This window comes from Podarcis tiliguerta (genome assembly GCF_965153285.1).
Source record: "Podarcis tiliguerta genome assembly, contig: HAP1_SCAFFOLD_137, whole genome shotgun sequence".
Taxonomy (NCBI): Eukaryota; Metazoa; Chordata; class Lepidosauria; order Squamata; family Lacertidae; genus Podarcis; species Podarcis tiliguerta.
Window position 1 is genome coordinate 61,734 of NW_028148649.1, and position 14,115 is coordinate 75,848.

General features: G+C 44.6%; 1 protein-coding gene across 2 annotated transcripts in view; it reads left to right on the top strand.

Annotated features, from left to right (window-relative positions):
- The window catches only part of LOC310669972 (verrucotoxin subunit beta-like), a 70,843-nt gene extending 57,392 nt beyond the window's left edge, over positions 1-13,451 (top strand). Inside the window, exons 1-3 of one of the 2 annotated variants that reach the window (XR_014507466.1) lie at positions 7,275-7,428; positions 9,757-9,883; positions 13,099-13,451. The gene's annotated coding sequence lies outside the window, so the exon portion shown is untranslated. Of the gene's footprint in view, positions 1-7,274; positions 7,429-9,756; positions 9,884-13,098 lie in introns of those variants that run through there. The other variant, XR_014507465.1, reaches the window with a different exon arrangement.
- Positions 13,452-14,115: the final 664 nt, after the last annotated feature.

The following is a 14,115-nucleotide window of genomic DNA, read 5'->3' on the forward strand; positions in this document are numbered from 1 at the left end:
TCCACAGTAGCAATCCCAAGCCTCATACAAGCCTCCATTTACAGAATAGAAAAACAAACCAAACCAAAAACAATTATACCTAAACAAAACCAATCCCCACCCCAAACCACAATAAAACGGAACAAAATAAAAATACATAGATAAAAACCACTGTTCACGGTGGTACAACAAAGTAAAAAGTAAAAACCCCTTTAAAACACTTTAAAATATATAAAAACATTTTTAACATTTGCTGCAGCAGCACCAGTGTCCTTAAAACTGTAGCGGAGGTGAGTCTGGGCCCCGCCCCCCGGGCCAGGTGGAATTAGCCTGAGTAGGGAGCGGCCTTCCCCAACATTCACCGTGCAGCAGCAGCAGCAGCAGTTATCCCTAAAAGAAATGTTTCAGGGTACTTTGTGGGGAGCATCACCTTAAGTAATTTAAGTAAACCTTAAGTAAACCTGCATTATATCTTTATTACACAAAGTTTCTCTATTGCAGTTATTTTATTCTTCTACTTCTTCCGGGGCTTTTATCTTGAATTTTGAATCCTGCCTGCGATTTTGTCAGAGCGGTAAATCCTCAGGCAGCTAACATGTTCCTTAAATTGCAAATGTTAACCCCCTCCTCAAAGTCCTGGCCACTGCCATATTCACAACATGCCAGTTACCGAAAAGTGAAAGAATAAAAGAGTATTGTGGTGGCATTATGGGTTTCTTAGAGCAGAGCTGAGGAACCCCATGGCTTCTCCTGGGGACGATCTATTCAGGGAGGCTCTCTGCTCTCGGAGCAGCCGAGAAGGTGATCTGCCTACCTGGCCCTCCTCCCCAGCTGCTGGCCCTCCTGCTCTTGAGGAAGCTAGTCTTTCCCCACCTTTGGTCGTCAGAGAGAAGCCTGCCCTGCCCACCCCATGAGGACTGGCAGCTTGAGAGCCCACCTGGCCTCAATCCACCGGGGGGTGGCTAGATTAAATCCTGGGCCAACACGGGTGACAGAGCCCCCAGAAGACACAGAACCAACGGAGTTGCTCCCTTTGGGAAGATCTGCTCTGGGTGGAAAAGCAAGGGCAAGGAGACCTCCTCAACGTCTTCTAGGGGGATGATCTTGCCCTAATTGTTTTAACTGGTTTTTATTTTTTTATTTTTTTAAATGATATTTTATTAGTTTTACAATCAATAAACACACAATACAAATAGACAGATACAAAGAAAAAGACAAAAGCAATACATACAACAACAAATTTGTCAAGGAAAATATAAAAGAAAAAATAAAGGAAAAGTTAAAATCAATCATTGTGTCTTTGCATTATTTAACATTAACCTGGGTCTGCGACTTCCCCAAACCTTCCCACTCTGTATTCCAGATCTTATATTCTGACAGTAAATTCTTTCCCTCTGGCTTATCTTTAGTTCAACATAATCTTGGTGTCTTAATATAATTACATTTCCATATATCTTAAAACATTAGTCTTTCTTAATCCTTAGATTTTTATGCCAATAATCTTTTAGGTTCAATCTGATGTCATCAAACATTCATTATCTTATAGTGTTTCTGTAGATAGTCTTTGAACTTCCTCCAGTCTTCCTTCACCGTCTCTTCTCCCTGGTCTCTGATTCTGCCAGTCATTTCTGCTAGTTCCATATAGTCAATAACTTTCATCTGCCATTCTTCCAGCGTGGGTAGTTCTTGCGTCTTCCAATACTGTGCAATGAGTATTCTTGCTGATGTTGTGGCGTACATAAATAATGTCCTGTCCTTCACCTGAACCTGTTGGTTGACCATACCCAGGAGAAAGGCTTCTGGATTCTTCCAAAATGTGTATTTAAACACTTTTTTCAGTTCATTATAAATCATCTCCCAGAAGGTCTTAATGCTTGGGCACGTCCACCAAAGGTGAAAAAAGTGCCTTCAGATTCTTTACATTTCCAACATTTATTATCAGGCATATGGTAAATTTTTGCTAGCTTGACTGGTGTCATGTACCATCTGTAAATCATTTTCATTATATTCTCTCTTAAGGCATTACATGCCGTGAATTTTATTCCAGTGGTCCATAACCGTTCCCAGTCAGCTAGCATTATATTGTGACCAACATCTTGTGCCCACTTAATCATTACTGATTTCACTTCCTCATCCTGTGTGTTCCATTTCAGCAGCAAGTTATACATTCTTGACAATATCTTAGTTTTGGGTTCTAACAATTCTGTTTCCAATTTTGATTTTTCCACCTGGAAGCCAATTTTTCTATCCATTTTAAATGCCTCCATTATCTGATGATAGTGGAGCCAATCGCGGACTTTGCTTTTTAATTTATCAAAACTCTGTAGTTTCAATTTATCTCCATCTTGTTCTAAAATCTCCCAATATTTTGGCCAGTTGGCCTCCATATTGAGTTTCTTTAAAGCTTTTGCTTCCATTGGAGACAACCACCTTGGAGTTTTGTTTTCCAAAAGATCTTTATATCTAGTCCATACATTAAACAATGCTTTCCTGACAATGTGAATTTTGAACATTCTATGCACTTTAACCTTGTCATACCATAGATATGCATGCCAACCAAACACATTATTAAATCCTTCTAAATCCAATATATCTGTGTTTTCAAGAAGTAGCAATTCTTTCAGCCAGCAGAAAGCTGCTGCTTCATAGTAAAGTTTTAAGTCCGGCAGGGCAAAGCCCCCTCTTTCCTTTGCATCTGTTAATATTTTAAATTTTATTCTTGGCTTTTTGCCCTGCCAGACAAATCTGGATATGTCTTTCTGCCACTTCTTGAAACAATCTGTTTTATCAATGATCTGCAATGTCTGGAATAGAAATAACATTCTTGGCAATACATTCATCTTTATCACAGCAATACGGCCTAAAAGTGAGAGTTTCAAATTAGACCATGTATCTAGATCCTTCTTTATCTCTGTCCAACATTTATCATAGTTATCTTTAAATAAATTCCCATTTTTAGCAGTCATGGTAATTCCCAAGTATTTTACTTTTTTCACCACTGTCAAGCCTGTCTCATTCTGAAACCTTTCTTTCTCAATTTCTGTTAGATTTTTTGTCAGAACCTTAGTTTTTGTTTTGTTTAATTTAAAACCTGCCAATTGACCAAACTCTTGAATCAGTTCTAAAACTTTTTTCACACTAGATTCTGGCTCCTGTAATGTCAAAACCAGGTCATCTGCAAAAGCTCTTAATTTATATTGTTTAGCTCCGACCTGTATCCCTTTGACCATTTGGTCCTTTCTAATCATATTCAGCAACACCTCCAGGACTGATATAAAAAGCAAAGAGGAAATAGGGCAACCTTGTCGTGTTCCTTTTTCTATTCTGAACTCCTCAGTCAAAACATTATTAACAATTAGTTTAGCTTTTTGTTCAGAATAGATTGCTCCTATACCATTTTCAAATTCTTGGCCTACCCCCATACCTTGAAGATTCTTCTTCATGAAACCCCAAGAAATATTGTCAAAGGCTTTTTCCGCGTCCACAAATATCAAAGCCGCTTTTGTATTTATCTTTTCCTGTAAGAGTTCCAAAATGTCAATTATATTCCTCACATTATCTGATAAGTGTCTTCCTGGGAGGAAGCCTGCTTGGTCCTTATGAATCTCCTCTATTAAAACTTTCTTCAATCTTCTAGCCAAGATATCTGCAAACATTTTGTAATCCACATTAAGCAATGATATAGGCCGATAGTTCTTAAGTTGATGTTTTTCAGAATCTGTCTTTGGTATGAGAGTCACAAAGGCTTCTTTCCACGTTTCTGGTGCCCTTTTCCCCTGGAGTATTTCATTACATACTTCCTTTAAGGGTTGAATTAGCCAGTCTTTCAATGATTTGTAATATCTTGCAGTCAATCCATCAGGTCCTGGAGACTTGCCTAGTTGCATATTTTGAATGGCACTCTCCACCTCTTGTTCTGTTATCCTACAACTCAGTTTAGATTTGCTTTCTTGAGATATTTTTGATAGCCCATTTGCTTTCAAGAATTCCTCTATATCTGTATCTTTCTGTGGTTGTTGAGAATAAAGCTGTCTAAAATATTTTTGAAAAGCACTCCTAATCTCAGTAGGATGCTGTAAAATTCTTCCTTCTACTTCCAAATTTGTTTTAACCGGTTTTTAACTGGTTTTTTTTAAAATGTGTGTGTGTGTGTGTGTGTGGTTTGGTGGTTTGTTGGTTTTGGGAGGAGGGAAAGCGAAAGTGATCTGCCATGGGCCATTTCTGAGAAATCACACGGTTAGAAAGAACACCCTGTTTGGGTCCGGAAACCGACAGGCAGGAAGGTTGTGTTGCTTTTCTGGCTGGCCATTTCCATCTTTCATTTGAATGACCTTTAATGCAAAACAGTATACTAATCTGTGAGTGAGTGGAAGTGAGAGCTGGACCATAAAGAAGGCTGATCGCCGAAGAATTGATGCTTTTGAATTATGGTGCTGGAGGAGACTCTTGAGAGTCCCATGGACTGCAAGAAGATCAAACGCATCCATTCTTAAGGAAATCAGCCCGGAGTGCTCACTGGAAGGACAGATCGTGAAGCTGAGGCTCCAATACTTTGGCCACCTCATGAGAAGAGAAGACTCACTGGAAAAGACCCTGATGTTGGGAAAGATGGAGGGCACAAGGAGAAGAGGACAACAGAGGACGAGATGGTTAGACAGTGTTCTCGAAGCTACAAACATGAATCTGACCAAACTGCGGGTGGCAGTGGAAGACAGAAGTGCCTGGCGTGCTCTGGTCCATGGGGTCACGAAGAGTCGGACACGACTGAACGACTAAACAACAACAACAACAACATACTAATCTCTCTGCTCTTGGCAAACAGGAAGAACATAAGAACATATGAAGAGCCCTTCTGGATCTGGCCAGCCGCCCATCGAGTCACAAACTCATAGAACTGAAGAGTTGGGTGGGACCCCCAGGATCATCTATTCCAACCCCTTGCAAGGCAGCTGTCCCATATAGTGACCAAACCTGCAAGCTTGGCGTTATCAGCACCACGCTCTAAGCAACAGAGCTATCGAGTCCAGCCTCCTGTTCTCACAGTGACCAGCCAGATGCTCCCAAGGGAAGCCTGCAAGCAGGAGCTGAGCTCAAGAACAACTCCCCTGCCCCCTGGAGTTTCCAGCAGCTGCAATTCAGAAGCATCACTGCCTCTGAGTGTGGCTAACTCCAGCTGTGCACAAACATTATTTCACATGCATAGAACTGGAGTGAAACATATGTGCTGTGAAGGCAACAAGTGTGTGTTTGTAAATGTATCTGGCATACAGGTATATTCATCAGAGTGGCATTGATGATGAGGATGAGGATGAAATACATAATAAGAACAAAAACCAATAATCCCCCTTGCACAACACATATAAAAGCACTTTGGATGTCCATCCACCAAAGGCCTTGTTGGAGAGGAGCGTTTTCGCCTGGCACCTAAAGATGCATAATGAAGGTGCCAGGCGAGTCTCTTTGGGAGAGCATTTCACCAATGGGGAAAAGGCCCTGTCCTCATTTTGCCACCCTCTGGACCCCTTGAGGAGGAGGCACACGAAGAAGGATCTCTCACGTACAGGTGGGGTTGACCACAGATCCTTTCCCAGGACACACTCAGTGGTGAAATTGAGTCTGCACAACCAGCACAAACACCCAGAAAAAGGTGGGGGAGAAGCTTCTGCAGGTAGCAGTTGGGCAGCAGGACCCGGTTGAGGTTTTTCAAGTCAGTGCAAGTTCTCCACTCCTCTGTGTTTCTTTGCTTTGCAAACTGCATGGGTGTCCCCACAAGCAGTGGAAGGGGGGATGAGCCCTTCTGGAGATTTTTGTCCAGGAGCAACCAGCCCACGTTCCAAGAGTGGAGAGAGCTTGCTCTTTGGGATCTGCAGCCTGGGAATTAGCTCTATTGCACAGTATGTTTCCAAGCACAATTCAAAGTGTTGGTGTTGACCTTTAAAGCCCTAAGCGGTCTCGGCTCAGTAGACCTGAAGGAGTGTCTCCATCCCCATTGTTCTGCCTGGCCACTGAGGTCCAGTGCCGAGGGCCTTCTGGCAGTTCCCTCACTGCAAGAAGCAAAGCTACAGGGAACCAGGCAGAGGGCCTTCTCGGTGGTGGCGCCCTCCCTGTGGAATGTCCTCCCATCAGATGTCAAAGAGATAAACAACTACCTGACATTCAGAAGACATCTGAAGGCAGCCCTGTTCAGTATTATTATTATTATTATTATTATTATTATTATTATTAGTGATGCAGGAGTGAGGAGTTTATCAGCTTCCTTTTTTACAGTACGCACAGAATGCTAGAATCCTAGAATGGTACAGTCAGAAGGGACACCCCAAAGGTCATCTAGCCCAGCCCCCTGCAATGCGAGAATCTCATCTAAAGCATCCATGACAGGTGACCATCTACCCTCTGCTTATAAATCTCCAAGGCAGGAAAGTCCACCACCTCCTGAGGGAGACCATTCCACTGCCAAACTGCTTCTACTGTCTGAAATCTTTTCCTGAGGTTTAGCCAGAATCTCCTTTCTTGTAACATGATGCCATTGGTTCGAGTCCTACCCTCTGGAGAAGGAGAATACAAGCTTGGTGCATCTTCCATGGGACAGCCCTTCCGATATTTGAAGATGGCTCTCCTATCTCCTCTCAGCCTCCTCTTTTCCAGGCTAAACATCCCCAACCTCATCAACTGTTCCTCCCAAGGCTTCGTCTCCAGACCCTTGATCACCTCGGTCGCCCTCCTCTGCCCACCTTCCAGCTTGTCAACATCCTTCTTAAATTGTGGCGCCCAGGACTGGACACAGTATTCCAGCTGTGCTCTGGCATCTGGAAGGGAATGGCATCCCGGTAGCAACTGGCTTTCTTCTGTTGAGACGGTCAATCAGTTCCTTCCTTGGCAGACCACAAGCTTCACATGAGCCCACAGTGTGATGCAGCAGCAAAAAAGGCTAAGGCTATTCCAGGCTGCCTCAACAGAAGTCTAGTGTCCCAGTCAAGGGCAGTAATGAGTCTATGGCACATGGTCTGACTCTGTATAAGGCTGCCTTATACATAGTTCCCATGTTACTCTGGTCTGTTTGGCATTCTGGTGATGCTCAATGTGCCTCTGAATACCCCAGTTGCTGAGAATCACAAGTGTGGAAAAGGCCGTTGTGCTTACGTCTTGCTTGTGAGCTCCCTGTCGGGGCACCTGGTTGCCAGGTCCGTCTTTTGCCTGATCCATCAGCCGGGCTCTTTTGATGCCCTTTTATGGATAAGTAACTGGATGAATCAACTGAGAAGAAAACACTTTCAGTTTCCACTGCTGAGCATATGTCAAACTTTCTGCTATTGATGTGCACTCAAAACCTGCGTCAGACTCAGAACTCTGAGAGGAAGGAAGAGAGTCAGAGGCTGCCTGAAGTTGCAGAGAGAAACAGCCAGACCAGAAACACCTGCAGGCTGAGAAAACTGCCCAGCAGAAGTCAAGGTAGTGAAAACTGGTGGAATTAAGCAGAGGTGAGGATCCCTCCTGCAGGAGGAAATGGAGGGTGGGGGATTGGGGGGTGGGAAAATATTTTGCAATTGCCACAATGCACCTTCTGCACTTGGTTTTTAAGGGGCGGTTGGTGGTTGGAGGCAAAGTCTGCCCTCCTGGGTGATGCTCTAAAAGGGAGGGGAAAAGGGGGGGCACAGTACATGCCAAGGATTCACCCTTTTCTGTTTTTATATAATTTTTATTAAATTTTCTGTTTTACAATTTAAAATACTCATTTTACATCCTTAAAATATCAATTACTTCCCTCTGTTTCTTTCCAAGGTTCCTTTTGTATATCATAAATCCCTGCATATTTTACAAAAACTATACCAATCAGTATTCCATTATTGCATCCATCAAAACTTACTTACACTGCTGAATTTATCTTAATGCTGCCAGCGTTTTCTGCTGTACACTATTATTTCCCATATACTCAATAAACATTTTCCTATCTTCCTCTAAATGTATGTTCTTCTTGTTCTCTTATTCTATATGTTAAGTCTGCAAGTTGTGCATTTTCTGTCTTCTAAATGTCAGGTAGTTATTTATCGCTTTGACATCTGATGGGAGGGTGTTCCACAGGGCGGGTGCCACCACCGAGAAAGCCCTCTGCCTGGTTCCCTGTAACCTCACTTCTCACAGGGAGGGAACCACCAGAAGGCCCTTGGAGCTGGACCTCAGTGTCCGGGCAGAACGATGGGGGTGGAGATGCTCCTTCAGGTATACAGGTATATCTATTGCCCAGTGTGTCATTGAGGCTTAAACAAGCTTGTCTTTTGTTTCCCAGTCTAATAATAAATTATACATTTGGGACAAAGGTTTCTCTTTGTTTTGTAGAAGTTCTTTTTCAAATTGTGAAATTTGGTCCAAAAATTTTTTCCTGTCTTTTTTAAACATTTCATGTAACTGATGATATTGTAGCCAGTCTGTCACGTGGCTCCTTACACTTTTCATTGATTTCAGTTTAGGGTCCCCCTCTGTAAAGTGCAGCAGTTCCCTGCAAGTTGCCCATCGTCTGTCCATAACCCCCATCTATCTTCCTTCCCTCCACCCCTATTTCCCCCCCTTTTTTTTCTTCTCCCCCTAATGTCTCAAAAAATGAAACGGAATTGTAATAATGTTACATGGAAAAAGATACGAGGCATTGCACTTACTTCTGTAAAACAAGAAAATCCTTAATAAAATATTTAAAATAAAATAAAATTGTAACAGCCTCAGTAGGAGAGAGTCATAAAGGTGTTTTCCTTTCCAGCAGATTTTTATGTTTCTCCCAAACACTATACAAATTCTTCCTTAGAATATCTGTCCTTCCAGTGAGCACTCAGGGCTGATTTCCTTCAGAATGGAGAGGTTGGATCTTCTTGCAGTCCATGGGACTCTCAAGAGTCTCCTCCAGCACCATAATTCAAAAGCATCCATTCTTCGGCGATCAGCCTTCTTTATGGTCCAGCTCTCACTTCCATACATCACTACTGGGAAAACCATAGCTTTTACTATATGGACCTTTGTTGGCAAGGTGATGTCTCTGCTTTTTAAGATGGTGTCTAGGTTTGTCATTGCTTTTCTCCCAAGAAGCAGGCGTCTTTTAATTTCGTGGGAGGCAAACTCCTGTCAGCTCTTCCACCCCCTGAATACACAGAATTTCCTCCTTCATCTGTGAGGGGTTTGGTGGGTTCCCCCAGAGCATGGCCCTGCTGCTGCTGCCACAATGCACAAAAATGGAAGATAATATTTATTGCGGTTGTTCCTTGTATATTGCCCTTCACCCAAACATCTCAGGGTCCTCCTGCTGGGTCAACTGCTTTTACTCCAGAAAGTCTCTTCTCTCCTAATCTCATATAAATTGAGACTGATTGTGGCTCGATGTCGAGGGAAACCTTCCTCTACTGCCAAGAGCCCACATATCTGAGGCCAAGATGGAGGCCCTGCTGACAACCTCTTTCCCAAAAGCCCAGGGGGGAGAACAGATCCCCCGTAATGTCGATCCCTGCTGTATGAAGCCGACCAGCTTCCATGGATCCACTTTGGGTCCAGATACCAGGAAAGGGAGGGTTGTGCAACTAAGGACCTTGATTCTGCATGGATCCGACTTGTGGGGAGGCCGCAGGAGGGGGTTGGACTAGATGGCCCTTGGGGTCCCTTCCAACTCTGCGATGCACTGCTTAAGAGCCTTTTTGGAGTGAAATGCTGATGAGTGGAAATGGGTTCCCACCATCTCGCAACTTCCTTCTCCCCCTGAAAGTGATCCTTGTCCCCTTGCACTTTGTCACTCCCAAATAGATAAAAGGAGAAGTGGCCTCTGTGGCCGAAACCGACTTGTGCTTTAAGAGGGGACCAACACAAGTCGAGACAAACTCAAGCAAGAGAGCCACTTGGAGGCAAGATTCATCCGATTTCCACGTTTCTGGTAAGACGCGTTTGCACGTTAGAAGTTGTCACGGCTTCTTTTGTTGTCCAAGGCTTCTTTTGCATGGCTGCTGCAAACCGTTCCAGCTGGCATATTGCAGAGGGGATCTTGCGCTGATGATGCCCTCGCCTCCTGCTCTCTGGCTCTTTGGAAAGGCCACAAATCCATCCTGATATGGCCAAGACGTGGAGCAAAGGAATGAAGGCTGCAGCGCAAGGCTCTCCTGGGCTTTGGGGTGGGACTAGGGGGACCCCTGGCCTGGCTCCTAAGATGCTGAGCACCTCTGCTGCTGCCAGTTGCTTCCTTGCAGGAGGGAGGGGGCAGGCGGCTGTGGACCATCTGGGCTGTTTCATCCTGGACATTTCTGTGTGTTCCCTTGGCTTGGTTTACCAGTCTCCATCAATTAATGAGAAAGTACTTCAGTCACTGATGGCATCCCCCACTGTTTATTCTTCTCTACTCTCTGCCCCTTTCTCCTATTTTAAGACTGCAACTTGTGTGAGATTGCTCTTAATCCTCGCAATTTGGGGGAGACCCGCATCAGATCTCTTTCTCTCCCTCTCTGCCCTACCTTTCCTTTTGGGGGAAAGCTGGGGGTGTCAAGAGAAACTGAGGGATCTTCAAAGGGTTGGCACCCTGCCCAGTTTCTGCAAGCACAATCAGAGCATAGGTGGAACTCAGCTCCAACTCCACTTCTGCTATCTCACACCTTTGGCTTTTCCCACTCTGTATAGGAGGAATCTTCCCTCCTTGCAAAGTGATTGAATGAAAGGTCTGCTGCCCAGGAAGAGAGGCTGAGAGCAGGTGGCAAATTGCAGAACCCATTTCCTTGTCAGATCTGTTGTGCTGCTGAAATGTGTACTGCCTTGAACTCTGTTTAATTGAGGTGTGGTGGGGTGAACAGCTGGGTGCTGGAGGCACCTAATGCCCCATCAGGTGTGGTCCTGAATGTGGGGTAAGGATACTACTCTGAAGGAAGCCCTCCTTGGATATCTAAATTTCTAAATTTCTACAAAAGGGAAAGAAATAGGAACAAACATGAGCAGCTTTGTCTTGTAAGCTTGGCCCTGCTCTTCTCCCTTTTGGCAGCTTCAAGATTATTCCAGCCACACTCTCCTACCAAATCGGCAACTGTTTCTGCCAACCCATTAATAGCTTGGCCAGTAATCTGGCTGCTGCATTTTGGACTGGTTGATTTTTCCAAGTGGTGCTGGATCTGGTGCGCAGAGTGAAGGGAGTTCAGACTGGGCTCTGCCAAGTAAAGTGAAAGCAAAAGAGGCGAAGGCACAGGGAACTCAAGTTCGCAGCCAGTCAAGGCCAGTTGTAAGGAAGGTTTCTCCCCAGCCAGAGCCTTTCTCAGAAAGGGAGAGATTTCCTTTCACCAGTGTAAATACATCCCACACTACAACTGGTTTGGGTTTTCTGGTCAGGGGTGTGTGTGTGTGTGTGTGTGTGTGTGTGTGTTGGAGAAAACAATGATTTCATAAAACTATCATTTTGATTATTCCATTTACTTTTGGGTTTATGGCCTAGCTAAACTGCCTTTTACAGTACAGAACTAGCTGCTTTTAGGGACTGCATGTAGTGAATGTCCGTTCCAGAACACAGAAAAGAATAAATTGTTTTGGGCTCTATGGTGGGCACCGTATGCCTGAAAAGAGAATTGGCTAGACAGGGCTATTGGGATTAATCTTGAATTGTTTTGCAGACAGATGGAAAAGGGTATTGGGAGACATTTAATGAACAGGAAACCTAGTCAAAGTCTTAATAAAGAAAGACACTGGAAGTGGTTAAATGTAAATGGATGCTTTAGCTGAGATTCCTGCATTGCAGGGGGTTGGACTAGATTACTCTAGGGGGTCCCTTCCAACACTTTGTAAGGTTCAGGGCACCACAGTTTAAGAAAGATACTGACAAGCTGGAACGTGTGCTGGGGCAGGAGACCAAGATGATGAAGGGTCAGGAAACCAAGCTTTTGGGGGAAGTGGTTGAGGGAGTTGGGTGTGGTTAGCCTGGAGAAGAGAAGATTGAGACATGATATGAGCGCCATCTTGAAATACCTGAAGGGCTGACACAGGGAAGATGGAACAGGCTCTTTGCTGCTGGTCCAGGGGGCAGGACCTGAACCAGTGGATTCAAATGTCAAGAAATGACTTTCCAGCTGATGGTAGAAGCTGTTCTACTGTGGAACAGACTCCCACAAGGGGTGGTGGAGGTTTTCAAGCAGAGGTTGGATGGCCATCAGGGATTCTTCAGCTGTGATTGCAGCGGGTTGGACTAGATGACCTTTGGGTGTGCCTTCCAACTCTACAATTCTGTGTTCCTCTACAAAAGATTTTCTACAAGTAATTTGACTCCCATTGTGCCATAAACTTCTTGGTGCAGCACAAGAAGTAATATAAGAGAGCCGCACCTTCCATTTCAGCTTACATTCATCACGATCAGCGCTGCTTCCACTGCAGTTTGTTTCTGCCAAATACTACTCTGTGTATCTCGCTGTTAGCTATGGCAGCATCATTCATGATTCCTGCCATAATTATTGTTGTTGTTATGTGATTTGGCTGGCTGCATGTATGAGTTCCCCACTTTGATAGCCTCCTTGAATACTGCGCCAGAGTGGTGCCAAAACTGGTGGTGGTAGAATATTTCTCTACCATCCAAAATGTTCTCAGCAGGCACAATTCTCAGCCAAACGGAAATTCGGTGTAGGAAGCACCCAGTGTTTGTGCATGGAAAATATTGCTCTTCCCTTCCAGCTCCTGTGACCCCTTGTGCCCCCCCCCCAACCCTTTCCAGAGGGCCTGGATAGTGTAGTGTCTGCCATACAGGGCTGCAGTGGGATTCACCTGACTTTGGGCCTAGGAATCCTGTCCATGCAGACCCCCATTGGCACATGATCCCTTTTCCCAGTTTCAGGGTGATTTCCTTTCCCACTGCAATTCTGCGTGACACAGTCCCCTTTGTTCAGGGTGCAGGGATCACAGGATAGAGTTTTCAGCTGCTACAGGGGGCTGTGGATGGGAGGGAAGCAAGAAGAAGATCAGTTCCACAAACTACCTCCCACATGTGCAACTACTACATACAAACGTCTAATCTCCCCCCGCCCCCAATGAGACATTACCTCCCCCCCCTTTTTTTGGCCTTCCTCTTTTCCCCACACGCTCTGCATGCCAAATAATCTTTCCGGAGTTCTTCACATCTCTTGTTTCTTGCAGGAAGGTGAAGGCAGGAGAGCAACCTGGACCTAAGCCATGGACAGATCAGATGACACAGTTGAAATACCAGCCCTGGGCCGCCCATTCCAGCTTGGGATGCTGTACGACTGTCGTAAAGATTCCCTCATCCCAGGTAAAGCTGGTGCAAGGAAGAGCTTATGCTGAAAAGCAAAAATTACTCATATCAGGATTAGCAGTCGGCCCAAACAGTGCAGTTTCAGTGCTAAATGTGCTCCTCAAATTCATTTTCAACATTACTGTCTGCTTCCACATCTTTTGCCAAAGTTTGTGCTCCTTTATGTTCTCTTCATTTTGACAAGACTTTCATTTACTAAAAAGAAATCTTCTTGCCCGTGATAGTGTCTTTGCTCCTTAAAGGTAAGGTAAAGGTACCCCTGCCCGTACAGGCCAGTCGTGTCCGACTCTAGGATTGTGCGCCCATCTCACTTAAGAGGCCGGGGGCCAGCGCTGTCCGGAGACACCTCCGGGTTGTTGTAAATAAAAATATGCCCTTTTCCCTTATGGGGTATCCAAGAGCCCATATAGAGTCCTTACATAGGTTCCCTATTGGTAGGAGAAAATAACAGAGGCCAACCAGAGAATATTGAGAAGCAAAGCAGCTAGTAAGCTTGATCTTTATTGATCTGTTGCAACAGGGTACTCCCCTCACACGCAGGAGAGGAAGGGCTGTGCAAGGGCTTATAAAGACTTTTGAAATTCCCATCCTGTAGATCAAGACCACCCCCAGAAACATTATGCATACATCACAGAAGGGGTGTAACCTAAGACCACCCCTCAGATACATCCCACCTACATCACAGAAATTTAAATGTTGTTTTTCTCCTGTCACAGTTTATCTCCTGTCTGGCAAGTTACTTGATTGAATTTCCTGGGGAGCCTGGCCATTCTTTTGTAGTGGTAAAATACTTATTTCCTGGGCCAGGTCACAGGCTCACACCTTATTCAATCAAACAGACATATCTTGTGAGGAAAGAGACAATGGGGAGGCTTTTCCAG